The 26,223-nt window shown below is 37.3% G+C and overlaps 2 long non-coding RNA genes across 24 annotated transcripts in view; one reads left to right on the top strand and one right to left on the bottom strand.

Annotated features, from left to right (window-relative positions):
* Positions 1 to 26,223, bottom strand: part of LOC108176366 (uncharacterized) — a 259,220-nt gene that overhangs the window by 150,473 nt on the left and 82,524 nt on the right. For 19 of the 22 annotated variants that reach the window (XR_011386688.1, XR_011386674.1, XR_011386683.1 and 16 more), the window contains one exon: positions 4,109 to 4,236. This is a non-coding gene — a long non-coding RNA (uncharacterized lncRNA). Of the gene's footprint in view, positions 1 to 4,108; positions 4,237 to 18,175; positions 18,252 to 26,223 lie in introns of all 22 variants that reach the window. The other 3 variants (XR_011386673.1, XR_011386681.1, XR_011386691.1) reach the window with 1 other exon arrangement.
* Positions 1 to 26,223, top strand: part of LOC138848640 (uncharacterized) — an 82,285-nt gene that overhangs the window by 19,741 nt on the left and 36,321 nt on the right. The window contains exon 2 of one of the 2 annotated variants that reach the window (XR_011386694.1): positions 13,030 to 13,331. The exons of the other annotated variant lie outside the window; for it this stretch is intronic. This is a non-coding gene — a long non-coding RNA (uncharacterized lncRNA). Of the gene's footprint in view, positions 1 to 13,029; positions 13,332 to 26,223 lie in introns of those variants that run through there. 2 annotated transcript variants of the gene reach the window in all.

Raw genomic sequence — 26,223 nt, 5'->3', positions numbered from 1 at the left:
AAATGGACTTCTAGGCTCTTCCTTCAACTGCTTAGAAAATGTCCCTGAAATTAACATAGAAGGAAGCCAGTATGGCCGAATAGGATGTCCTGAGTCCACCTTGCACCTTCCAATCCAGTTGGTTCCCCCAGATAAACACAGCAGCAGGAGGGCAGGTGAATATATCAAACAACCACCTAACCGAGAGAGCATCATGAGAATCGCAAGAAAAAAGGGAGTGTTTTAAGCCCTTAAATTGTGATGAAGTGGACTTCCCCCACCTCTGGGGAAAACTGATATAACAGTCATACTAGGAAAACATTAATAAAATTCTGATCACATTCAACACTTCTGCAAATTTGAGAGGTAAAAAAAGAACTGTGGTTCTGTCAACTCCATTTGAGTATTTTTCCACTATATTTTTGCAGAAATGATGAGAAGATTAAGAAAAGGATTCCATTGTTGTAAACTATCTGCATGTCTGTCTTTCTATTAACACACACACACAAAAAAAAATATATATATATATAGTACCCCTCCAAGAACAAAAAGAAAATGTAAGGCTAAAAGAAAACAATACTTCCATTAGGATATGGTCTTATGATAATCTAAGCTCATTTATGGAAATGATAAAGAAAGGAAATCCTATCTGGGGAAATTGCGGGGAGTAGCAGAGCAGAGAGCAGCCACCTTGAAATCTACAAATCCCCAGGTGCTGTAGTTTCTCAGGCAGATGAGCGCCTTTCCTTCTTATCTGTGATTTTATAACAGGGTAGCCAGTTGGGCATAGCTCAAGAATGAACATTTATTGCTAAATGAAACTGTGCCTTGTGCTTGTCATGTCTCTTTCTACTTGCGGTTAAAGGAAGAATTGTTCACCTTTCATGAGGACATTATTTGTTACAGGCCTTTGAGTCTCATTAGTACTTACCATACGGACTGTAACCATAGGAACTATAAGAATTAACGGTCCCCCAAATGGTCAAAAGTCTCATTCCTGTACTAACAGTTAGCAATGTAAAGCAATGGCAAATGCCAGTGAAGTGAAGACCATATTGTACAGACTACTAAGTTTTGCTGGGATCCTGAAATGTTATGAATTACTGTAGTAATAGCAGCCAATGTGGCATATGGCACATGGCATATTTTTAAATGTTACATATTTTAATTTTGGGCAAGAGTTCATTTCTGTGCCTGTTTCTTCATTCCTTCCACCCTTTTGCTTTGAAAGTAATCCTGTCTCAGTAAAGAATGTCAATTACAGAAAGTTAATGTAATGTTATATTAATTGGCATTCTCTATAAAATATCACAATTTAATTAAGGAACAAGAGTATACTTTAAACAGTTATAGGGGCCCGTGCTGTGGCACAGTGGGTTGAAGCCCTGGCCTGCAGCGCCGGCATCCCATATGAGTGCCAGTTCAAGTCCCAGCTGCTCATCTTCCGATCCAGCTCTCTGCTATGGCCTGGGAAAGCAGCAGAAGATGGCCCAAGTTCTTGGGCCCCTGCACCCACGTGGAAGACCTGGAAGAACCTCCTGGCTCCTGGCTTTAGATCAGTTCAGCTCTGGCAATTGTGACCAACTTAAGAGTGAACTAGCGGATGGAAGACCTCTCTCTCTCTGTCTCTGCCTCTCTCTGTAACTCTTTCACATAAATATAATAAATCTTTAAAAAGTTATAAAATTACAGAAGACTGCATGTTTATTATATAAATAAATTTTATATAGCCCACATTTATGTATGTACACATACACACAAACATGCAGGTGGATATGTCAGTGCATTCCAAGTGAGAGAATGATAGCTATTATTCCAGCTAGCTTTGGATGCATAACAACAGTCACAAAACCTAAGAACTGAAGACAAAAAACACTGTTATTTCTCATGAGTCTATAAGTCAACTAGATGGTTATTCTGGTCTGTGCCAACCTGTCTGATATTTGTGGTTAGCAGGAATCTCAGTTTCATTGAGATGACTTAGGATGGTTTCACTCACTTATCTCTTGTTAACCTAGGGAGTACTAGCCGTGATGATTTATTTCTGCTCTACAGAAATAATGGAGGATCTCTTATCCTCCAGCAGCTTGTCCTGTACTTCTTCACATGACTCTCTCTGCATCACAAAGAACAGTAAGAAATTTCAACACCCAAGATTTAAGAAGATTCAAACCTCTGCTTGCATCATATTTGTCAGTGTGTTGTCTGAACAAAAAACATGTCCAAGGTTTGATTCAAAGGACAGAGAAACAAACTTTCCCTCTTGATGGAGGAGTGGCAAATATTGTGACAATATTATAATTTACCAGAAATGGGGACTTGGAGAGCCTATTCATTTTTTATAGATTCATTCAGCTACTCTACTTGCATATAAATACAGACCTGTCATGAAAAGAACTTATTTTAGGGTTATTGATGTCTACTTTGGATAGACATAATGCCTTATTCTTTATTTCTTGGTACAAAGTTTAGTGCAAACAAATGAAGACACGTATAATCAGAAATTATTTTAATTACCTATCTGTAATTACATAATTATAAAGAATGGAAAATACACTATATATCTCAGATATTTGATTTTTTTTTTTTTTTACAGGCAGCATGGACAGTGAGAGAGAGACAGAGAGAAAGGTCTGCCTTTGCCGTTGGTTCACCCTCCAATGGCTGCCGTGACCAGCATGCTGCGGCTGGCGCACCGCGCTGATCCGATGGCAGGAGCCAGGTACTTATCCTGGTCTCCCATGGGGTGCAGGGCCCAAGCACTTGGGCCATCCTCCACTGCACTCCCTGGCCATAGCAGAGAGCTGGCCTGGAAAAGGGGCAACCAGGACAGAATCCAGCGCCCTGACCGGGACTAGAACCCGGTGTGCCCGTGCTGCAAGGCGGAGGATTAGCCTATTGAGCTGCAGTGCCGGCTAGATATTTAATTTGAAATATGCAATGTTTAGTTTACTTTCAGAAGTATCAAACACAGACTAGGCATTGTGGCACAGTAGGTTACGTCGCCTCTTGGGACAACTGCATCCAATAAATGAATGTCTCATCTTGGCTATCCGATGCTTTTGATGCAGCTTTCCACTAATATTCTTGGGAGGTAGTGGATTATGGCCCAAGTAGTTGGGTGCCTGTCAGTCACATGAGTGACCTGAAGGGAGTTCTTCACTCCTGACTCAAGCCTGATCTAGGCTTGGATGTTGCAGGCATTTAAGGAGTGAACAAGCTAATGGGAGGTCTCTGTTTCTCTGTCTTTCCCTTTCTCTCTGTCACTCTACCTTTTAAATAAATAAATAAATATTTTAAGTAATATCAGATACATTCATGATAACCTATTTTGGATGCTAGCATATATATAGTTGGCTGCTTATTTGTAAATACAGTATTATTTAAACACAGCTACAACCGTCTTTTGATGTATTCTCCATGACTGCTTTTCTCTGCAATGGCACACTTGAGTACTTGGAGGCAGAGACTGTATAGTCTGCAAATATTTAGTCTGACCTTTAAACAAAATATTTGCTAACTAGTGTGCTATGTAAACATTTAGAATCATGAATTAGTACATACTTTTCATTATTATATTTATTAGATATCAAAACAAATACATATATATATATAATCACCAATATATTAATATTGTTATAATTATACTATAATCTTTCACAGAAACTATTTTGTATTGCAAAGCATTGTATTAGGAGCTTTGTACATGTTATAATATCCAAAATTCACAATGATACCATGAATTAAGTATTTTTAAAACATGTCTTTACAGATGTTAAGTATTATAGCTTGGAATCTAAACATGTTCTATAAGTATCTAAACCTATGCTTTCAATCATTATGCTATACTAGTAGCTAGAATGTGGAGAATTATAAATGAAAAACAAGGGTCATTAAATGATCCTCCTCATAGAAATTAAGACAAGACAGGAATGTGATAAGCAGTGCATTAACAGATTTTCATTCTCCAACCTAATCCTATTCCACTGACTGGGGATCTGAAAGAAACTCAGAAGAACTGATATGAATGGAAGAGGACAGTTAGCTGTCATTTCAGATCCAGACTTGTAAACAAAAGAGTGTTGCATTCTTACAACAAACCAAAAACATCATTATCAGTTGTACTTACCCTGAGTGTTGACCTTGCACATTGATTGTTCTCACTGTGTTGGCAGTAGTGTTCTCAAAGCCTTCCCCGAGTCTCTTCACATTTGAATGAGAAGGGAAGGATGTCTGGGCATACTTCTTTCTTGTTCACTGAAATCAACAAATCTGAAGATTAATCTTAATAAGAATAATTTTTAACATGAATGCAAGTTCCCTGCCTCAGTTTGATCATGTCAGTAGATATAAAAGCCTGATTCTCCTAAATCAAAGATGAGCATACAATATTAAGGAAATATGGATTATATAAACAAAATTAAGAAGACTACAGTAATAAAAATATAGTCAATATTAAAATGGCATTAACTAATCCTTTCATCTTTACAATATTCCTGTGTTAATTTTGTCACTCCTTAGAAATTAATGTAGGTAGTTGACAACACATGAAGTGAGATATTTATCAAGGTAGAATTTTCCCTGAGTATAATTATTTTATTAAATTAAAATGAAGCATAAAAATCAATTGGTTCAATTGTATCTTTGAGAAAAAATGTAGCTTTGGATAATAAGTTGTCACATAACTCATACCAGCCTTGGTATATCTGGTTAATTGATAATTATGGCTTTTTTTAGTAATTGTGATTTCTATATATACTTATAAGACATATACATATATATGTATATATGACAAATTATATATATACATATGAAAGTAATATATATATAATAAATATATACACACAAAAGTTAACTTTTTATTCAGGGCAATAAATAGGCTTGCCTATGTCTATGCTATTTGTTAGTATTTAAAGTAGTATTAATATCAATATGTTCTGATCCTTAATCATTCCCTTTTAGCTAAGGTAAGCTTGTTTATAAGACTTTGGATTTACTGTTTTTTGGTGTTTTTTTTAATGGGGGAGGGGAGTATATCCTGTAATTTTGCTTAGCACAATATTTACTTCACTTGTGACACTATTCCCTTGTTAATGACTTATTTTTTAAACTTTGTGGTCTCTTTATCCATTGTGATATTGTTTATTTGATAGCAGATTTTAAGATTTTATATTCATGCTATTTTGAGGTAACTGCTATTTCTGACCTCCTCTACTGCTTTAAATTCATCCGTAACCCCCATCCCTATCCTACTTATTAATTTACCTTGCCAAACACCCCCACATCAGTGATGCAAGCATCTCCAGCCCAATTCACCTATCTAATCCTCATGCTGTATCACTGCTATAGTTAGTTTTACTTAAAATATTTACTTAATTCCCTCCTTCATCCTAGACTCAATATCCTCACAGTTATAAAATTAAATATTCAAAATATCTAATGATATGATGTCATATCTATAAGATGATTTTTCATTATTTCCCACCCATATTCTTCTTTAAATCCAGGGCATATTAAGGGTTTCTTGTTGTGATCATTGTTGTTCTTATTTCTTCTTTATTTGTTAGGAATTTCTACCTTCCCAGCAGATTGCTCAGAGCACACACTGGAATGTTCTCATTCGAAGAATATCCTGTCATACTTTGCAACTTGAAAGGATTGAACCTCTTTCTCTACTTCCTAGGGTTTGCAAGAGAATGATGTTGTGTATTGTGTTCTGATAACAAAAACTTCCACTTATCCCATTGCTAACAGCTTTTCAGTGAATGGAGCAGAGTAGGAGGACATTGGAATTCTTGTAAAATCAAGCCCTTTTCCCAATCCAAGAACAAATTACACTTGGTTTGAGAGGCCTTGTGAAAGCCAAAAGAAACAGTGGAGTACTACATTCTTTTTCTTGAACTGTAGAGCTAAAATGTAAATTTAAATACATAGCACACCCTGGGAAGTTGCTGTGCAGGACATGTCAGAAAACTTACAGAACAAGTGTCGAGATGGGAGGTTCATTTCAGTCTTACTAACTCACCTAAGACAGCATATGAACATGGAATGTGCTAACAAGGTCAGCAGATAGAGTCACTTAGCTCAAAGTAGTTAAATATAAGGAGAGAGTGTGGGTTCTGTTAGTCAATGGAAGAAGCTTCAGGAGTGGTCTGAAGCACACACCTTAACATGCATAATAATACACAGTACAGGGAATCATAGGAAACATGTTCATGTTAAAGCTCCACATTAGGTAAAAGGTCAGGATCTGTTACATGTGGAGATCTAAAAGATTTGGAATGTTTAATTGTGCGGCATGACTTTAAGTACACCTGTCAGGTTGACAGTTTGATGCAACAACACTGACTCTTCATCTGTCAGTTTAGCAAAAGAAATTTTAGCACTGCTCAGTTAATCCCATATTTAATCACACTCATTAACGGCTTGTGTCAGTACACGATAGAAAAGTTGACTTAAAGCTATTTTCAACACAACTTTTGGTACATAATCAGAATCAGTACACTTCTACAACACATTATTATGAATATATTTTGAATATCATTTCATAAAAGCTGATTATCAGAGATTAAATTATTAGAATTGACATTGTATCACATTTTATGGGCTGATTACAACTATAAAACAAGAAGTGACTTGTTTCTGAAAATGTATTAAATGTTTTACTATAATGAAATGCTTTTTTTAATAAAAGGAAACAAATAATTTGAGAAATAGTGACGGTACCAGGGGCTACACTGGTTTATTCCCTTGAAAAATTCCTAAGGGTTTACGGAATTGAATTTCCCCAGCATTCTAGCACATTTTTTTTCTTACACTAATAAAGTTAGCTGAATCACAAAGCAATTATTCCTTCTCATAAGCTTTCAATTTTAGCTGAAAATGAAGACACTTCTAGTAGCTTAACAATATTTATAATTTTGAGTTAGGTTTAACAGGGTAATTCAAAAGTGACATTAACAGTACTCATGAAAACAAGGCAATTGATATTTCAGAGAGTTACTATGCACTAGGTGTTATTTAAAATTTATTTCTAATCCTCACGCCCCCAAATTTAGAATTAATACCTTCATTTTTACCTAAGTAGAGAAGGAAGAATGAAGAACTGCAGTAACAATGCAGAAGTTATTAGATCTCTTCTATAGCTGGCATATTTAAATTCAATCTTTTTGAGTCCAAAGCTCACCTCTCCTCACTATTAACATTCGTTGAACACATTCTGTATATATATGACACTTTTAGATATTATAAGAAGCAAATATGCCCCAAAATATTTATAAGGTAGGAGAAATAATATGGAAATAACAAAAACTATGTTCCACTAGAGAAATAGTATTCAAAAGGTAATTAAGAGACATTAAGAGACTTGAAGTTTAAAAAATAAGCAAAAATTGGTCTAGTCTGTAGTTTCAAAAAACTCTTGGAAAAGCATGGCTCTAGAATTGTTTTCCATAGATCACAAATATGATAAAGGATAAGCATAGACGCTGACCCTCTGGTTTTGCAAAAAGTATACTTAAAATGCACTAGGTTAGAAATTGGGCTCTTACATCTTCAGATACTTAGGATTGCCACTAGCCATTTCTTACCTATCAGCAAAATTTCAGAAGAAATATAATCTCTCTGAATGAACACACATTGTCTAATGATAAGTACATCCTTAGACACCTCAAATATGGTAGCTTCCACAAAAGCTTGTGTGTCGTATTTATTTTTACTTTTCTATTCTGGATCTCTATGAAGAATTCAAGGGGTTGATGCTATTGAGATGAAGAGTTTAGTTTCTAGGCTCTCTCCTTCCCATTGCAAAAACTGATCTGTTTCTTCAGTTTTCCATTGAGATTTTGTGTAAGATATCATATTGAAAAACTGTGATTTACTTCTAAAAATAAATATTTAAACATGACTTCTCCAGGGTGTAAACATTCAGACTTCCTAATGTGGATTGTTCAAAATTTTCCTCAACTTACAATCACCAGATATGAGTAACAATGGTTAGTTCACAGTAGCTTGATTTCAAGTGTTGGCCTTAACCAACAGAAAAAAAACTCTCATTAAAACTCTGATCCCCAGGTTTCTGCTGGTGTCTGTCTGAGGCATCTGCTAAGTATTATCTGTCATTAGTATACATTGCTTCTTTGTTGGACCTATTTCAAAGGTCCATTTCTTATAAATCACACTTGGAGTCAGGTACCCTTAAGTATGAATTATATCAGATTTGGGAATTTCTCTAAAATTAACAGGAAATCAAGGCAAATCTCATTCTGACATCAAAGTGCATGCATTTTTTATTGACTGAATTTCAGTTCCAACAAACCAGTTATTTTATAGATATATTTTATAATCACAAGAATCTGAAAGATTGTTAAAATGCCAAAGTGATTTGTTATTCCCCAGTAAATTAAATTTTGATAGATGATTGCTCTCTAGAAAAGGGACAAGAAATCACTCCATTTCCCTGTACTAACATCTTTATATATGCTTTGAAAATATAATGTATTGGGGTCAGCGCCGTGTCTTACTTGGTTAACATCCTCCACCTGTGGCGCCAGCATCCCATATGGGTGCCGGTTCTAGTCCCGGTTGCTCCTCTTCCAGTCCAGCTCTCTGCTGTGGCCTGGGAAGGCAGTAGAGGATGGCCCAAGTGCTTGGGCCCCAGCACCCCCATGGGAGACCAGGAGAAAGCACCTGGTTCCTGGCTTCGGATCGGCGTAGCTCCTGCCATAGCAGCCATTTGGGGAGTGAACCAATGGAAGGAAGACCTTTCACTCTGTCTCTCTCTCTGTCTATAACTCCACCTGTCAAATACATATATATATATATGTATATATATATATATATATATTTTAACTTATTTAATGAATATAAATTTCCAAAGTACGGCTTATGGATTACAATGGCTTCCCCCCCATAACGTCCCTCCCACCCGCAACCCTCCCCTTTCCAATTCCCTCTCCCCTTCCATTCACATGAGGATTCATTTTCAATTCTCTTTATATACAGAACATCAGTTTAGCATACATTAAGTAAAGATTTCAACAGTTTGCTCCCACACAGAAACATAAAGTGAAAAATAATAGATGATTTTTTAAATGATGATGAAATCAGATCAGACCTATTGTCATGTTTAATCCCAGTGAGAGTCAAGTTGGGAATTGCTAATTTCTTCTTTTTTTTTTTTTTTTAACAGAAGATCAGTTTAGTATACATTAAGTAAAGATTTCAACAGTTTGCACCCCCATAGAAACACAAAGTGAAATATACTGTTTGAGTACTCGTTATAGCATTAAGCCTCAATGTACAGCACATTAAGGACAGAGATCCTACATGAGGAGTAAGTGCACAGTGACTCCTGTTGTTGACTTTACAAATTGACACTCCTGTTTATGGCATCAGTAATCTCCCTATGCACCAGTCATGAGTTTCCAAGGCTATGGAAGCCCCTTGAGTTCTCCGACTCTTATCTTGTTTAGACAAGGTCATATTCAAAGTGGAGGTTCTCTCCTCCCTTCAGAGAAAGGTACCTCCTTCTTTGAAGACCTGTGACCTGTTCTTTCCACTGGCATCTCACACACAGAGATCTTTCATTTAGGTTTTGTGGGTTTTTTTGTTTTTTTTTTTTTTTTTTTTTTTTTGCCATAGTGTCTTGGCTTTCCATGCCTGAAATACTCTCATGGGCTTTTCAGCCAGATCGGAATGTCTTTAGGGCTGATTCTGAGGCCAGAGTGCTGCTTAGGACATCCGCCATTCTATGAGTCTGCTGAGTATCTCACTTCCCATGTTGGTTCACTCTCCCCTTTATTTATTCTATCGGTTAGTATTAGCAAGTACTAGACTTGTTTATGTGCTCCTTTTGACTCTTAGTCCTTTCATTATGATCAATTGTGAACTGAAATTGATCACTTGGACTAGTGAGATGGCATTGATACATGCCACCTTGATGGGATTGAATTGGGGTCCCCTGGTATGTTTCTAACTCTACCATTTGGGGCAAGTCAGCTTGAGCATGTCCCAAATTGTACATCTCTTCCCTCTCTTATTCCCACTCTTATGTTTAACAGGGATCACATTTCAGTTAATTTTCAACACTTAAGAATAACTGTGTATTAATTACAGAATTAAACCAGTCATATTAAATAGAACAGACAAAAAAAATACTAAGAGGGATAATGTATTAAGTTGTTCATTAACAGTCAGGGCTATGCTGATCAAGTCACCGTTTCTCATAGTGTCCATTTCACTTCAACAGGTTTCCTTTTTGGTGTTCAGTCAGTTGTCACGGATCAGGGAGAACATATGGTATTTGTCCCTTTGGGACTGGCTTACTTTACTCAGCATGATGTGTTCCAGATTCCTCCATTTTGTTGCAAATGACTGGATTTCGTTGTTTCTTACTGCGGTATAGTATTCTAAAGAGTACATATCCCATAATTTCTTTATCCAGTCTACCGTTGATGGGCATTTGGGTTGGTTCCAGGTCTTGGCTATTGTGAATTGTGCTGCGATAAACATTAGGGTGCAGACCGCTTTTTTGTTTGCCAATTTAAATTCCTTTGGGTAAATTCCAAGGAGTGGGATGGCTGGGTTGAATGGTAGGGTTATCTTCAGGTTTCTGAGGAATCTCCAGACTGACTTCCATAGTGGCTTGAACAGTTTGCATTCCCACCAACAGTGGGTTAGTGTCCCTTTTTCCCCACATCCTCTCCAGCATCTGTTGTTGGTAGATTTCTGTATGTGAGCCATTCTAACCGGGGTGAGGTGAAACCTCATTGTGGTTTTGATTTGCATTTCCCTGATTGCTAATGACCTTGAACATTTTTTCATGTGCCTGTTGGCCCTTTGGATTTCCTCTTTTGAAAAATGTCTATTGAGGTCCTTGGCCCATCTCTTAATTGGGTTGTTTGTTTTGTTTTTGTGGAGTTTCTTGATCTCTTTGTAGATTCTGGTTATTAACCCTTTATCTGTTGCATAGTTACACCAGGTCTGATACAGAGATGAGCTCTACCAAGTCACTCTTCTCTGCCCATGGAAAAGACAAATAACCCTCACACGTACACTCAGACTTAAATGGTTCTATCTCATCTTAGCCAACACTTGTGTGAGACTGGTGGTGAAAGTTCCTACCCCTGTCTTGGAAGCCTCTTTTTGATAGAACCAGTGTTTACTCCCTTCTAGTTTTGGAACCAAGTTTTAGTTTTTCAAATCTTTACCCCCTGTTACAATTCAAACTCATTATACTTGACATCCTGATAAGGGATGTAATAATAATTCTTAAATTATTATTATTATAAACCCTCCAGGAGGGTTTCCTTTTCTTTTTTTATTGATATAAAGAAGTAAGGAGAATTTTTGAAAAATAGTTTGATGTCTAGCCTGTTTTGTTTGTGTGGATATTAGCAAAATAAATTAAGAATTATTATTACATCCCTTATCAGGATGTCAAGTATCATGAGTTTGAATTGTAACAAGGGGTAAAGATTTGAAAAACTAAAACTTGGTTCCAAAACTAGAAGGGAGTAAACACTGGTTCTATCAAAAAGAGGCTTCCAAGACAGGGGTAGGAACTTTCACCACCAGCCTCACACAAGTGTTGGCTAAGATGAGATAGAACCATTTAAGTCTGAGTGTACGTGTGAGGGTTATTTGTCTTTTCCATGGGCAGAAAAGAGTGACTTGGTGGAGCTCATCTCTGTATCAGACCTGGTGTAACACTGTCTCACAGATGACAGAGGGATAGAATTCACTCCTGGATGTTTACAATTTTTTACAGAAGAAATCCATGTGTTTGTATAATCATCTTCATCTTCTCAGGTTAGGATCAGCATTTTTAAAGCCACTTTATAGGGCCTTTATTTTATAGCTTAGAGCTCGTTCTCCAGAAAATGAGGTCCTACCCCAGTTCCTAAAGATTCATAAATCACTATCACTTTTTTGAGATGATAATACTAAAATGTAATGTGTCAGAGTGAGATTTGATTACTGTTTATAGCCCTTATCTATACTCCTGAGGAATGGTGGTCTTACTACTGACTACTTGCTGAATTCTTTATTTAGTGTACAGGTAAGCTTGTGATTATAAAGTAAACAGAAAGTATGTCATTGCAAAATTAAAAGAAAATAAGGATGGGAGGGGGGAAGTATCATTATGTTCTTCAAACTGTTAATATGAAATACATGAAATCTATCCCCTTTAAATAAATAAAGAAATTTATACAGAGACACAAAGATAGTATTGTATCATCCATGTGGACCAGACTTCATCTTGGGAAGGACTATTTGGTTCTTTGTGGGTTTCCTGAGAGTTAATTCCCTAGGGTTCAACGGCCCTTTCTTTACCCACACTGTATCCCCCATCTTGCCTTTCTCATGTAGGAAATAAATGGATTTCTAAAGCTGTAACTCGTGTGCCACAGACAAGAGACTTTTTATTTCAACAAGGCATTGTCAAGACAATGAATGCTGACAAATTACAAAAAAAAAATAATCATGATGTGGGGCCGGAGCTGTGGCATAGTAGGTTATGCCTCTGCCTGCAGTGCCGGCATCCCATATGGGTGCTGGTTCTAGTCCCAGTTGCTCCTCTTCTGATCCAGCTCTCTGCTGACGGCCTGGGAAAGCATTTGAAGATGGCCCAAGTGCTTGGGCCTATGCACCCATATAGGAGACCCAGCAGAATCTCCTGGCCCCTGGCTTCAGATCGGTCAAGCTCCAGCTGTTGCAACCATTTCAGAAGTGATCTAGAGGATGGAAGACTTCTTTCTCTGTCTCTCCCTCTCTCTGTCTCTCAAATAACTAAATCTTTCAAAAAAAAAAAATACATGATGTGACTTAAAGGTCTGTACATATGATAAAATTGCATAGAAATACACACTCAAACACAGACACAAATATAAACAAAACTGGTGAATCTGAATAAACTCCATAAATTGTACTAATGTCATTCTTCAAGTTTTGGTATTGTGCCATAATTATATAAACTGTTTCTCTTATTGAAAACTGCATGAAGGGTACATGTGGCCACTTTGTATTTTTTTTTTTTTTTTTTTACAGCTTCTGAAGAGACTTGAATTATTTTTTAAAAAAGTCAAAACTCTGCTGTGGCCAGGGAGTGCAGTGGAGGATGGCCCAAGTGCTTGGGCCCTGCACCCCATGGGAGACCAGGATAAGTACTTGGCTCCTGCCATCGGATCAGTGCGGTGCGCCGGCCGCAGCGCGCCTGCTGCGGTGCGCCTGCCGCGGCAGCCTTTGAAGGTGAACCAACACTTTATGTTCTGTGTGGGGGCAAACTGATGAAATCTTTACGTAATATATACTAATTCGATTTTCTGTGTATAAAGATAATTGAAAATGAATCTTGTGAATGGAATGGGAGAGGGAGCAGGAGATGGGAGGGTTGCGGGTGGGAGGGAAGTTATGGGGGGGAAAGCCATTGTAATCCATAAAATGTACTTTGGAAAATTATATTTACTAAATAAAAGTTTAAAAAAATTAATACATTTAAAATAATATAGTAAGGACAATTTGCTTCCCATAGCTACAGAAAACCTATGAAGACATACTAGAATTCAAAGCCCAAAGTAAGTAATGTTTACATACAGTTTGTGGTGAAAACAATGCCATGTTAAGATAAATTAGTTTAAATACTAAAATAATAAAAACTAAAATAAATGAATATAAATAGACATCTAACAATATGGAGAAACATGTTAGTTTTATTTGACATGGTATTTTAAGGTATAATACAATGGATGGTGTACAGTAAAATGTAATATAGGACAATAATTTCTGTTTTATTTTTAAAAAGTCTAAAGCTGTTTGGGAGGCCTTTTTTTAATCAAAGCAGCACTTCAAATAATTTTCCAAGATTTAGTTTGTTTTGGATATGAGAAACTAAGAAAATGACATTAGTAAAGCCTCTTGGAATTGGGTTTATTTATGATGTTTTCCTATCTAACTTATATATACCTAATTATTTTGATATTTTTATAATCCTCATTTCTTCACATTACTTTATTTATATACCAGATCCAAGGAAATCATGATAACTGCTTTTGGTCATCTCTAAAAATTAAGTAAAATTCTGCTTAAAGTCATATTTTTTTTTTCAAGAAACAAAAGCCATGTTTCAGTGAAAGTCCTATTTATTCTCTCCCCTCTTCTTTTTAATAATTACCACTTAGCACTATAATTTAAATTCTGTTCAACATTTTTGGTCTCCTGGATTTGGTTTATAGGACAGAAGAAGAGAGTTCAAATGGAAGCAGGACAAATGTCACCATTGCCTTTCAAAGTAAGGTTCTGATTCACCAACCCAGTTGAAACAATGAAGGGGAGAAAAGAACAAAAATTATGGAACAATGGTTTATAAGCATTGTATACCACACAAATAAGGACAGTGATGTAAAAAAAAAAAAAACAGGTTAAAATAAGGTGAAATATATAATTGCTCTAGATTAACACCTTATGCATTGGCACTGAGAATCTGAGGGGACAGAGGTACCTAAATTCTCAGGACAGAGAACCAAAGAAAAAGCCTTAGAGTCATTGGAAATCTGCAGGCAAAACTGTTCTGATATTCAGCTGCGTATCAATTACAGCAAGCATCAGAGGAAACCACCCAAGACCAGGGAAAGAAATTGCAAAGGGTGGAAATTTTACTAGAAGTGCATTATCTTTTCCTGTCTCTCTTCTTTCATGAACTCCAATTATATACATATTTGTCCACTAGAAGTTATCCCATTGATCACTCTTCTTCTTCCAACTGTTCCTCCTCCTTATTCTTATTTTAATTTTTTTTTTTTTACTCTATATTTTGTTTTGGATTTGAGTCTATTAGTTTTTACCCACAATATCTAATCTAACAGAGTACACAGCCACGAGGCTTAAAATAGAAGAAACTTATTCTGCAAGTTGCTGAAGGCTTGAAGAGGCTTGTCATCTGAAATCAGTATGTCGGCAGGATCATGCTTTGAAGGCTTCAAAGCAGAGTATGTTTTATGCCTTTCTCTTAGCTCCTGGTTTGTATTGAAATCACTCCAATCTGTTCCTCCATCATCACGTGCCATTCTCCCTGTGGTTTTGTGTGTGTGTGTGTGTGTGTGTGTGTGTGTGTGATTGTGTGTTTGTGTCTTCTCTTCGTATAAACAGACCAGTCATACTAGATTGAAGTCCACCCTAATTATCTCATCCTAACTCCATCTGCAAGATCCCATTTCTAAATGAAGTCACATATAAGTATCAAGGGTGATTTCAACATATCTTTGCAGGGAGGCATAACTCAAGGCTCTATAATCATGGTTGCAGAAACACTGGCCTCAGTTTATTAAGACAAAAATGCTGAAACAAAGGAATTAAGTTTTAATAAAGGAAATAAAATAAACAAAAAAGAAATACAATAATTACACACAGCATTACTATTTCAGTGTGTTATTCCTTTGCCTAATTTATGGCATCACAACAGAAAATCTTCTGTTTTAGATTGCTGAATCAACACAGTTTTAGGACTTGAATATTTTGTTATGTAAAATAAAGATTGCCATCATCATCATTATCATATCTCAATATTGCACATTTAAACATTTTGAGTATATTTATTTCAATTTCTTTAAAAGCAGAGCAAGAGAGAGAAAGGGATGGGGATAGAGATATAAAGAGAGATAGAGATAATCTTCCATCCACGGGTTCATTCTTCAAAAACCTGTAACAATTGTGGATGGGCAATGCCAAAGCTGGAAGCTAAGAACTCCATCTAGATCTCCTATGGGGTGACAGGGCCCCATGCCCTGAGCCATCACCTGCTCCCGCTTACGGTGCACATTAGCAGGAAGCTGAATCAGAAAAGGAGGTTACTCTATCCCAGGCATTCTGAAATGAAATGTGGGCATCCCAAGTGGTAGTGCAACCTGCTGCATGATAACACCTATTCAACTTTAATTTTATTATCTAAGTATGTCTTTGGTTCATTGAATAAGTTTATAACTCAATGTATCAATAACAAAATATCTCTAAGGAATTGGTAGTTGTGCAAAAATGTTGATGTTCTTTTTCCAAATGCTTGAAGTCTTTCAGATTTTCCTTTAACTATCTTAGCTGTGGGAAGGCATTGAGACATACGAAGATATGGAAATATTAATACAGAAGGAAACCTTTACTGCAAAGAAGATATGTAGAGATAATGTTTGTTATGTTGTTCATAGCTTTTGTTTAATTAAACTACTTCATTCCAAAGATGCATTTGTAAGGCTTTCCTATGGCTGTGCTGGACTTGGTTGTACCTCTGAATGTATTCTTGTACTTCAGACCAAGTAGAATGATTTTCTCAATCCTTATCCACCACATGCACAAAGTGACATAAAAAGACAGCAAAGGTCATTTAAAGGTAAACCTTTTCAACATAAAAGTTAAAGATCAGAAAGTGATTACTTTTCTGTTCTGACCTTGTGATGCTAAATTAGTAGATTGTCATTTCAAATAACATGGAAGAGTAACTAGCAATAAAATGTTCCTCTTCAAAATCTGGAGATGCTAGACACTTATATAAGGAATATGATTCTGACTTTACCTGTTGCGGTCCAGGAAACACCAGCCCAAAATATGATAGAAGATGATCACAATATGCCACCTCAAAATATACCCTTAGGAATGTTGAGTATTTCTAACTGGTTATTTAAGAAACTGTAAATAAAGAGTAGCTATGAAAAACTTACTTTTATAAAGGAATTTTTGAAAAGATTTATTTATTTGAAAGAGTTGAGGGAGAGAAGGAGAGAAGGGGGGGTTCCCACCAACAGTGGATTAGAATTCCTTTTACCTCATATCCTTATTAGCATTTGTTGCTTGTTGATTCTGTATGAGAGTCATTATAACTGGAGTGAGGTGAAACCTCATTGTGGTCTTGATTTGCATTTCCCTGATGGCTAGTGATCCTGAGCAATTTTTTCAAGTGTTTGTTGGCCATTTGAATATCCTCTCTTGAAAAATGCCTATTCAAGACCTTTGCACATTTATTAACTGGATTGTTTATATTTTGTTATTGTTCAATTTCTTGAGCTCTTTACAGATTCTGGATATTAACCCTTTATCAGTTGCATAGTTTGCAAATATTTTCTCCCATTGTATTGGCTGCCTCTTCACTTTGCTGAGTGCTTCTTTTGCAGTGTAGAAGCTTCTCAGCTTGATGCAATCCCATTTGTCAATTCTGGTTTAAATCTTCCATTTGCTGGTTCGCTCTCCAAATGACCACAATGACCAGAGGTGGGCCAGTCTGAAGCGAAGAAACAAGAGCTTCTTCCAGGTCTCCCACATGGGTGCAGGGGCCTAAGGATTTGGGCAATCTTCCACTAGTTTCCCAGCCATTTGCATTGAGCTGGATCAGAAGAGGAGCAGCCAGAATACAAATGGGCACCCATATGGAATGCTCTCACTCTCTCTCTCCCTTTTCTATGTAACTCTGACTCTCAAGTAAGTAAATAAATCTTTTAGAAAAGAAAAATGAAAACACTATGCTGATTCACATGAAAATTAATAGTAAACTATAATCACAAAATCGAATAGTATGCATAAAGGAAAATGAGTATAATAGCATTAATGTTAAGTAAATAAAGCAAGTTTCTGGGGGATAATCTAAAACATGCTCCATTTATATAAAACTCAAAAGCATCTAAAGCTAATCAGCATGTAACGATATGTGATGAAACTATTAAATAAGAGCAAGGGACTGTTATAATGGCAAAACTTAAGAGGATCAGGGTTTTAGGTTCAGAGTGAAGCATCTGGTTATTGTTAATTTTCAAATTATAGGGATTGGTAATATGTTCACAATATTCATTACATCATTAGACTGCATAACAAGGCCGATGTACTGAGTCATTAGGATAATGCAACACTATATTTAGACCACGATCAAAAGAATTATTTATATCCAGGAATCAATGGAAAGAAGTGAAGGAAAAGGACTAGGAAAATAAGGATTGCAGGGAAGTTTGAAATGGAATCAATATAAATTATTTAAGGACTGGATATTTAGCATAAAGTAAAAACAAAATTAGAGATAATTTCTAATGTAATTAGGATGAGATGAAATAAATATGCAGGAATGAGAAGGATAAGGACATTCACTTGTAATTTTAGTCATATCGATTTAGAAATCTTTACTCTGTATACATGTATTATGAGAAAAATGATTTGAAATGCAAACCTGAAGTTTCTGGAAGGAAAAGCCTTGTGATTTAGAGGTAAGAATTGTCTGCACAGCATTTAATAGATGAGATGGTCTATGGAGAGAATAAATTAATTTTATGCAATATAAATATTACATTTCAGACAATCACACCTGTCAGACACTGACATGCACCATTGGAGAGTTGAGTTTTCAATTAGTTGATGTTTTAATGGTCATCTGACAGGTCTACTTCAGAAAATCCCAGGATTGAGTCAGGTATTAAATCACTATGTGAATGCTTAGGGTAATGCTAATATTTTAGGAACATGATTTTTGTTATTTACAGATACACCACATTATGTTTATATATATATATATATACTTAATTATTTTACATAAATGAAACCTAAGAAACACAAATCTTGATATAAGTTATATTTAATTTCAAGGGATTAAATAATATTCACATCTGAAAAGGTCACTCTCTTCATCAAGTAGGTTTTTTTAGAATGTTAGTCTATTGAGAGTAAATACCATATGACAAAATTGGACTGAGAGCCAAAACTAAGCGAAACAGCTTTGTTTCTTAATTTTAGCAAAATAGACCTAATATTTACTTAGTTGTGTACTGTAAAAGTAGAGATGATTTGACATAGATATTAAAACCCTAATGATTAAGAAAAAAATTAAATAAATTGTTAAATATTTCCTCAAGGAACATTTTTACTTTCATGCGGAATGTGAGATAATTATAGATGATAATGCCTAAGACTCCAATTGGTGCTGTACTTTTCAAATTCAGCTATTTTCTTCTTTATTTTTCTCCTACAATCTTTCCTTTTTTTATCCTTTCTTCTTGCTTTGTCTTTAAGATTTATTTATTTATTTATCTGACAGGTAGAGTTACAGACAGTGAGAGAGAGAGAGACAGAGAGAAAGGTCTTCCATCCAATGGCTCAGCCCCCAAATGGCAGCAACCACCAGAGCTACACTGATCCGAAGCCAGGAGCCAGGTGCCTCTTCCTGGTCTCCCATGTGGGTACAAGGGCCCAAGCACTTGGGCCATCCTCCAATGCTTTCCCGGGCCACAGCAGACAGCTGGACTGGAAGAGGAGTAACTGGGATTAGAACCCAGTGCCCATATGGGATACCGGTGCCACAGGCAGAGGATTAACCTAGTGTGCCATGGCACCGGCCCCCTTGCCTTTTCTTGCTTCTCTTCTCCTTTTTATTCTTTGAAGTAGATATAATTTACTCAATGTAGTAAATGAATAAAAAGATGAATTTGCAGAACTTTATTGAGCGTGATATTTCTTTTTCTCATTCTTTTATTAAAAATTGTATTAATATAAAGACAACAGATTTCATGTATTTCATAGTCACAGTTCTAAGAAGATGATCATACTACCCTACCTCCTTTTCTTCCTCCCTCAAACCCCTTCTTCCATTTTTTCTTTAATTTTTGCAAAAGCACTCTGTAATTACAGGCTTAATGCACCACTAACCATAATACTCAACAAGTAAACAAGTAGAAAGACCACAGTTCCACATTTGTATAAACAAGGGCTATAAACAACAATATACAAGCTGTCCATTTCATTCCTATACATTTATTTTGTACTCTACTTTAAGTACCACAGAAAAAACACATATTTGTCTTTTTGGTTATGATTTATTTCACAAAGCATAATGGCTTTCAGTTGCATACATTTTGTTGCAACAGACAGGACTTCATTCATTTTGTGCCAGAGTAGTATTCCATCATGTTCATATACCACATTTTCTTTATCCAGGCTTCAGTTGATGGACATTTGGATTGACTGAAAATCATAGCTACTGTGAATTGAGCTGTGATAAACATGGAACGTACAAACAACTTTTTTCATACGCTAATTTAATTTCATTGGGTAAATTCTCATGAGTGATATGACTGGGTAATATGGTAGATCTGTTTTCAGATCTCTGAGGAATCTCCAAACTGTCTTCCTTAAGAATTGTACAAGTTTGGCCGGCGCCGCGGCTCACTAGGCTAATCCTCCGTCTTGCGGCGCCAGCACACTGGATTCTAGTCCTGGTCAGGGCGCCGGATTCTGTCCTGGTTGCCCCTCTTCCAGGCCAGCTCTCTGCTGTGGCCAGGGAGTGCAGTGGAGGATGGCCCAAGTGCTTGGGCCCTGCACCCCATGGGAGACCAGGAGAAGCACCTGGCTCCTGCCTTCAGATCAGCGCGGTGCGCTGGTCGTGGCGGCCATTGGAGGGTGAACCAACAGCAAAGGAAGACCTTTCTCTCTGTCTCTCTCTCTCTCACTGTCCACTCTGCCTGTCAAAAAAAAATTGTACAAGTTTACATTACCTCCAACAGTATATTAAAGTACTGTTTTCCCCATATCTTCTCCAACATTTATTAATTTTGATTATTATGTAAGAAAAAAATAAAAACAAAAGAAAATATGCACAAAAATATTTTAAAAAGCCAATATCAACAGAAACTTAAAACTTACAAGTATGAATCCAGTATGAATTTTAGAATTGTAAATTAAAATATCTGAAATTAATAACTTAGAGGTAAATATTGTGGGATAAACTATACCTTAGGACAACTATATACCATGTCAAAGTATAGGTTCAAATCCCAGCTACTTCACTTTCAACTAGCTTTCTGCTTATGAACCCTGGAAGAAAAGGTATGATGGCTCAAGTTCTTGGATCCCTGCCATCCACATGGAAGACCCAGAATAGGCGATCTCTCTCTCTCTCTTTATCTGTATCTCTCTCTCTCCCCTCCCCCCTCTCTACCATTCAAATAAATAAACATTTAAAGATAAAATGCAATTGGCATCTTATTTGATAAACTTATTTTATTTTTATTTTTATTTTTACAGGCAGAGTGGACAGTTAGAGAGAGAGAGACAGAGAGAAAGGTCTTCCTTTTGCCGTTGGTTCACCCTCCAATGGCTGCCGCGGCACCGTGCTGATCCGAAGGCAGGAGCCAGGTGCTTCTCCTGGTCTCCCATGGGGTGCAGGGCCCAAGGACTTGGGCCATCCTCCACTGCCTTCCCGGGCCACAGCAGAGAGCTGGCCTGGAAGAGGGGCAACCAGGACAGAATCCGGCGCCCCGACCGGGACTAGAACCTGGTGTGCTGGCGCCGCAAGGCAGAGGATTAGCCTATTGAGCCGCAGCACCGGCCTGATAAACTTATTTTAATGGGCACAGAAGAAAAATAGTATAGTTGGAGACAGGATAAAAGAAAATTGTCAAACTGAAGCACAGTGAAGTGAAAGAAGAAATAATAATAACAAAGAAGAAGGAACATATGAGTAAAATGGTCACATATACTAGAAAACAGTGTCCAATAATGAGAACAGAGGGGCCGATGCAGTGGCATAGCAGGTAAAGCTTCGGCCTGCCTTGCCAGCATCACATATATGCACCAATTGGCATTCTGGTAGCTCCATTTCCAATCTGGCTCTCTTCTATGCCCTGGAAGAGCAGTAGGAAATGGCTCAATTCCTTGGATCCCTGTGCTCATGTGGGAGACCCAGAAGCAGCTCCTGGTTCCTGGCTTTGGATTGGCTCAGCTCTGCCAGTGAGGCCATTTGGGGAGTGAACCAGTGGATGGAAAACTTTTCTCTCACTCTCTGCCTCTGCCTCTCTGTAAATCTGCTTTTCAAACAAATAAATAAATCTTTACCAAAGGAATACAAAACAAACAAAAAGAATGAGAACAGAAATACAATTGAGTTTAAGCAATAAGGATATTTTCTCCCAAATGGTAAAGGATTTAATTCCATCAACTTTGCTCTGCACACTTTAAGTAGAATAATACCAAGAAACCACACCAAACATTCACAGCAGGAAACATTCCAGAAACCAAGGCTAAATGGAAAATCTTAAAAGCAGCCAAAGAAAAGATGCTTTATCTTCAAAGGAAAATAATCATAAAATTGACATTAACTTCTTAACTAAGACTATGGAACTCAAAAGACCTTTCAATGACACATTTAATGTGCTTCTGAAAGTAATACAAAGAAAAAATAAAAGGTTGTTATGCTAGAATTCTATATCCAAAAAACTTTCTCAAAGTTGAAATATGAATAGGAAGGCAAAAACTGAGAGAAGCCATCACTAAAACAGGATGCACTAAAAAAAGAAATAATTGCACAGAGAAGTTTGGAAGTGCACAAAGAATGAAGAGTATCTGAAGTATAATGTATGAGAAGATAAAAATTGTGTTTGCTCTTAAGTATAGCAAATACATTGTATAAATTGTATAACACAAATAGAATAAAAATATTTTATAACATTAAGCCAAGGAAGGAGGAGAGCAAATGGAGATTATATGTTGATTCGAAAGGTAATAAAAATATCACAAATGATGAGAAGCAGTTTCAAATGTAAATAATTTTAAGAGTTTAGGTGTTTATAATTATTTGATTAATCAACCAATTTACTAATTTGAAAGGAAAACATATAGATACACACAAATACACACACATACACATACGTGCACATGCAAAACCAGAGTCAAAGAGAGAGAAAGATGCTCCCACCCATGGTTCATTGTTCAAGTACCCTCTAGGGTTGGGACTGGGTTGAGGTCAAAGCAAGGAGCTGGGAATTCAATCCAGGTCTTTCTCATGGATGGTAGGAACCTTATTACTTGGACTATCACTGCTGATGACTGACTACCAAGATGTGCATTAGCAGGAAGCTGGAGTCAGGAAACAGAGATGGGCATTGAACCCAAACACTCCAATATGGGATGCAAACATCTTGATTGACATGAAAGTCTCTAGACCAAATGACTGCCCTGAAGGAAAAAAAAAAAACAAACAAAAAATCCTGAGCCTGACTTGTTTCCAGTTTCCTTGTTGTTGATGCCCCTAATAGTTTTGAGGAGTACTTGTAAGTTGTTTCATAGAATGACCTAGGATTTGGACTTTCCTGGTATAGTTTTAACAGTTAAATAGAGGATATAGTGTTTGGGAAGGAAGACCATAAAGGCAAAGTGTATTGTTTATCACATCGTGTCAAGAGTACATTCTAGGGGCGGAGCCAAGATGGCGGAATAGTGAGGGCGCGCACCGATAGTCCGGGAAAATTTAGTTTAATAAAAGGGGAGTTACGGTAGCCGCAGAAAATAGAACCAAAAAAAAAAAAAATTGCAGGGGAAACCCTTCTGGATGGAGCAGGCGTGAATCAGAGGACCTACTGGGAGAACAAGGTCGCCCACCGCGCGGAAGCCAAGTCACGGGACCGAGCCGCAGAAGCCCCAGGGTCTGCGCGCCAGTGCTCCAAGGGGAGTGCATGCCACACAGACAACAGCGGGGAGACTTGGGACGCTCAGGGCTCCGAGTCCACACATTGGCGCTGGAAGGGGAGGTGAGCTCAATAACCCGAGACATTGGTGGGGAAACGGGGGTCAGAATCTAGAGGGGGGCCGGAAAGTGCAGCAAACTCACTACCGGAAAGAAGGAAAAAAAAAAGCTTCGGGGTTTCTCTTCCCCCTAACCTTGCAAAGGTTACAAGGCTGCAAGGCTTGAAGAATTCCCAAGAGACAAAGAGCAGACCTCCTCTCTGGATTTACATATCAATGGGGGAGAGTTAAGGAACTGAGTCACTACAATTCAGTAGCCTAGGCAACCCAGTGGGAGTCCAGAGGAGCCAAAGACTGGAAGCTAAATACCATCAATTCTGCACAGCCCTGCCCTGCAGTGTTACTTACCCCCTGAATAAATAAAATAAATAAATAAATAAAAAGAGAGAGATTTACCACGCATAACCTGAGGGTGTCACCTTTGCACACCCTTAACCAGGAAGAACCAGGCAGAGCTCTCAGGCCGCACCCATCTCAAGCCTCCAAGGCTCCTCCAACAGCAGGCAGTCCACTTAACACGGACACAGTATAAAAAAAAAAAAAAAAACCGCACAGTGACGCAAGAAGAATTAACCATGCCGAGTAACAAACACAGAAATAGAGGGAGCAAGATCAACGATGACACTATGATGCCTCCAAATAAGCAAAACACCCCAAGCCAAGAGTATGAAGATGATGAGATAGAAGAAATGCAAGATACGGATTTCAAAAAATTTATGATAAGAACATTTAGAGGTTTTCAAAAGCAAATCCTTGAACTACAGAAATCCTTAATGGACAAGATTGAAAATCTCTCTCGTGAAAATGAAATTTTAAGGAAGAGTCAAAATGAAACTCAGAAACTAGTAGAACAGGAAAGTGTAATAGTGAAGAGAAATCAAAATGAAATGAAGAGCTCAATAGATCAAATGACAAACACATTAGAAAGCCTTAAAAACAGAATGGGTGAAGCAGAAGAGAGAATATCGGACTTAGAAGATAGAGCACAGGAAAACATACAGTCAAACCAAAGAAAAGAAGAGGAAATTAGAAACCTAAAAAATATTGTTGGGAATCTACAGGATACTATTAAAAAAACCAACATTCGAGTTCTAGGAGTTCCTGAAGGCATGGAGAGAGAGAAAGGATTGGAAGGCCTTTTTAGTGAGATACTAGCAGAGAACTTTCCAGGTTTGGAGAAGGACAGAGATATCCTAGTACAGGAAGCTCATAGAACCCCCAATAAACATGACCAAAAGAGATCCTCACCACGACACGTGGTAATTAAACTTACCACAGTGAAACATAAAGAAAAGATCCTAAAATGTGCAAGAGAGAAACATCAGATTACTCTCAGAGGATCTCCAATCAGACTCACAGCTGACTTCTCATCAGAAACCCTACAAGCTAGGAGGGAATGGCGAGACATAGCACAGGTGCTAAGAGAGAAAAATTGCCAGCCCAGAATATTATATCCTGCCAAGCTCTCATTTGTGAATGAAGGTGAAATAAAGACCTTTCATAGTAAACAGAAATTGAAAGACTTTGTGGCCACTCGTTCGGCCCTGCAAAAGATACTTAAAGATGTGCTACACTCAGAAACACAGAAACACGGCCATCAATATGAAAGAAGGGAAAGGAAGAACACCTACCAGTAAAAGAGCATGGGAAGCTCAAAGCATATACTAGAAAATATTTCCGGGAAAATGGCAGGGCAAAGTCACTACGTATCAATAGTCACATTGAACATTAATGGTCTGAATTCTTCAATTAAAAGACACCGTTTGGCTGACTGGCTCACAGAACACAACCCAACCATTTGTTGCCTACAAGAAACACATCTCTCTAACAAAGAGGCATGCAGACTGAAAGTGAAAGGTTGGAAAAAGATATTCCATGCCAACAGAAACCAAAAAAAAGCAGGTGTAGCCATATTAATATCAGACAAAATAAACTTTAATACAAAAACTGTTAAGAGAGACAAAGAGGGACACTATATAGTGATTAAGGGTTCAATTCAACAGGAAGATGTAACTATTATAAATGTATATGCACCTAATTACAGGGCACCGGTCTATTTAAAAGATATGTTAAGGGACTTAAAGGGAGATTTAGATTCCAATACAATAGTACTGGGGGACTTCAATACTCGACTCTCAGAAATAGACAGATCATCCGGACAGAAGATCAACAGGGAAACAGCAGATTTAATTGACACTATTGCCCAAATGGATCTAACAGATATCTACAGAACTTTCAACCCTACATCTACAGACTTCACATTCTTCTCAGCAGCGCATGGAACCTTCTCTAGGATTGATCACATACTAGGCCATAAAGCAAGTCTCAGCAAATTTAAAAGAATTAGAATCATACCATGCAGCTTCTCAGACCACAGCGGGATGAAGCTGGAAATTAGCAACTCAGGAAACCCCAGAAAGTATGCAAACACATGGAGACTGAACAACATGCTCCTGAATGAACACTGGGTCATTCAAGAAATCAAAAGAGAAATCAAAAACTTTCTGGAAGTAAATGAAGACAACAACACAACATATCAAAACTTATGGGATACAGCAAAAGCAGTATTGAGAGGCAAATTTATAGCAATAGGTGCCTATACCAAGAAATTGGAAAGGTACCAAATAAATGAGCTTTCAGCGCACCTCAAGGACCTAGAAAAACTGCAGCAAACCAAATCAAAATCTAGTAGGAGAAGAGAAATAATTA

This window comes from Oryctolagus cuniculus, chromosome 2 (assembly GCF_964237555.1).
Source record: "Oryctolagus cuniculus chromosome 2, mOryCun1.1, whole genome shotgun sequence".
Lineage (NCBI taxonomy): Eukaryota > Metazoa > Chordata > Mammalia > Lagomorpha > Leporidae > Oryctolagus > Oryctolagus cuniculus.
The sequence above is the reverse complement of the archived record's forward strand: the minus strand, read 5'-3'. Positions and strand labels throughout refer to the sequence as shown.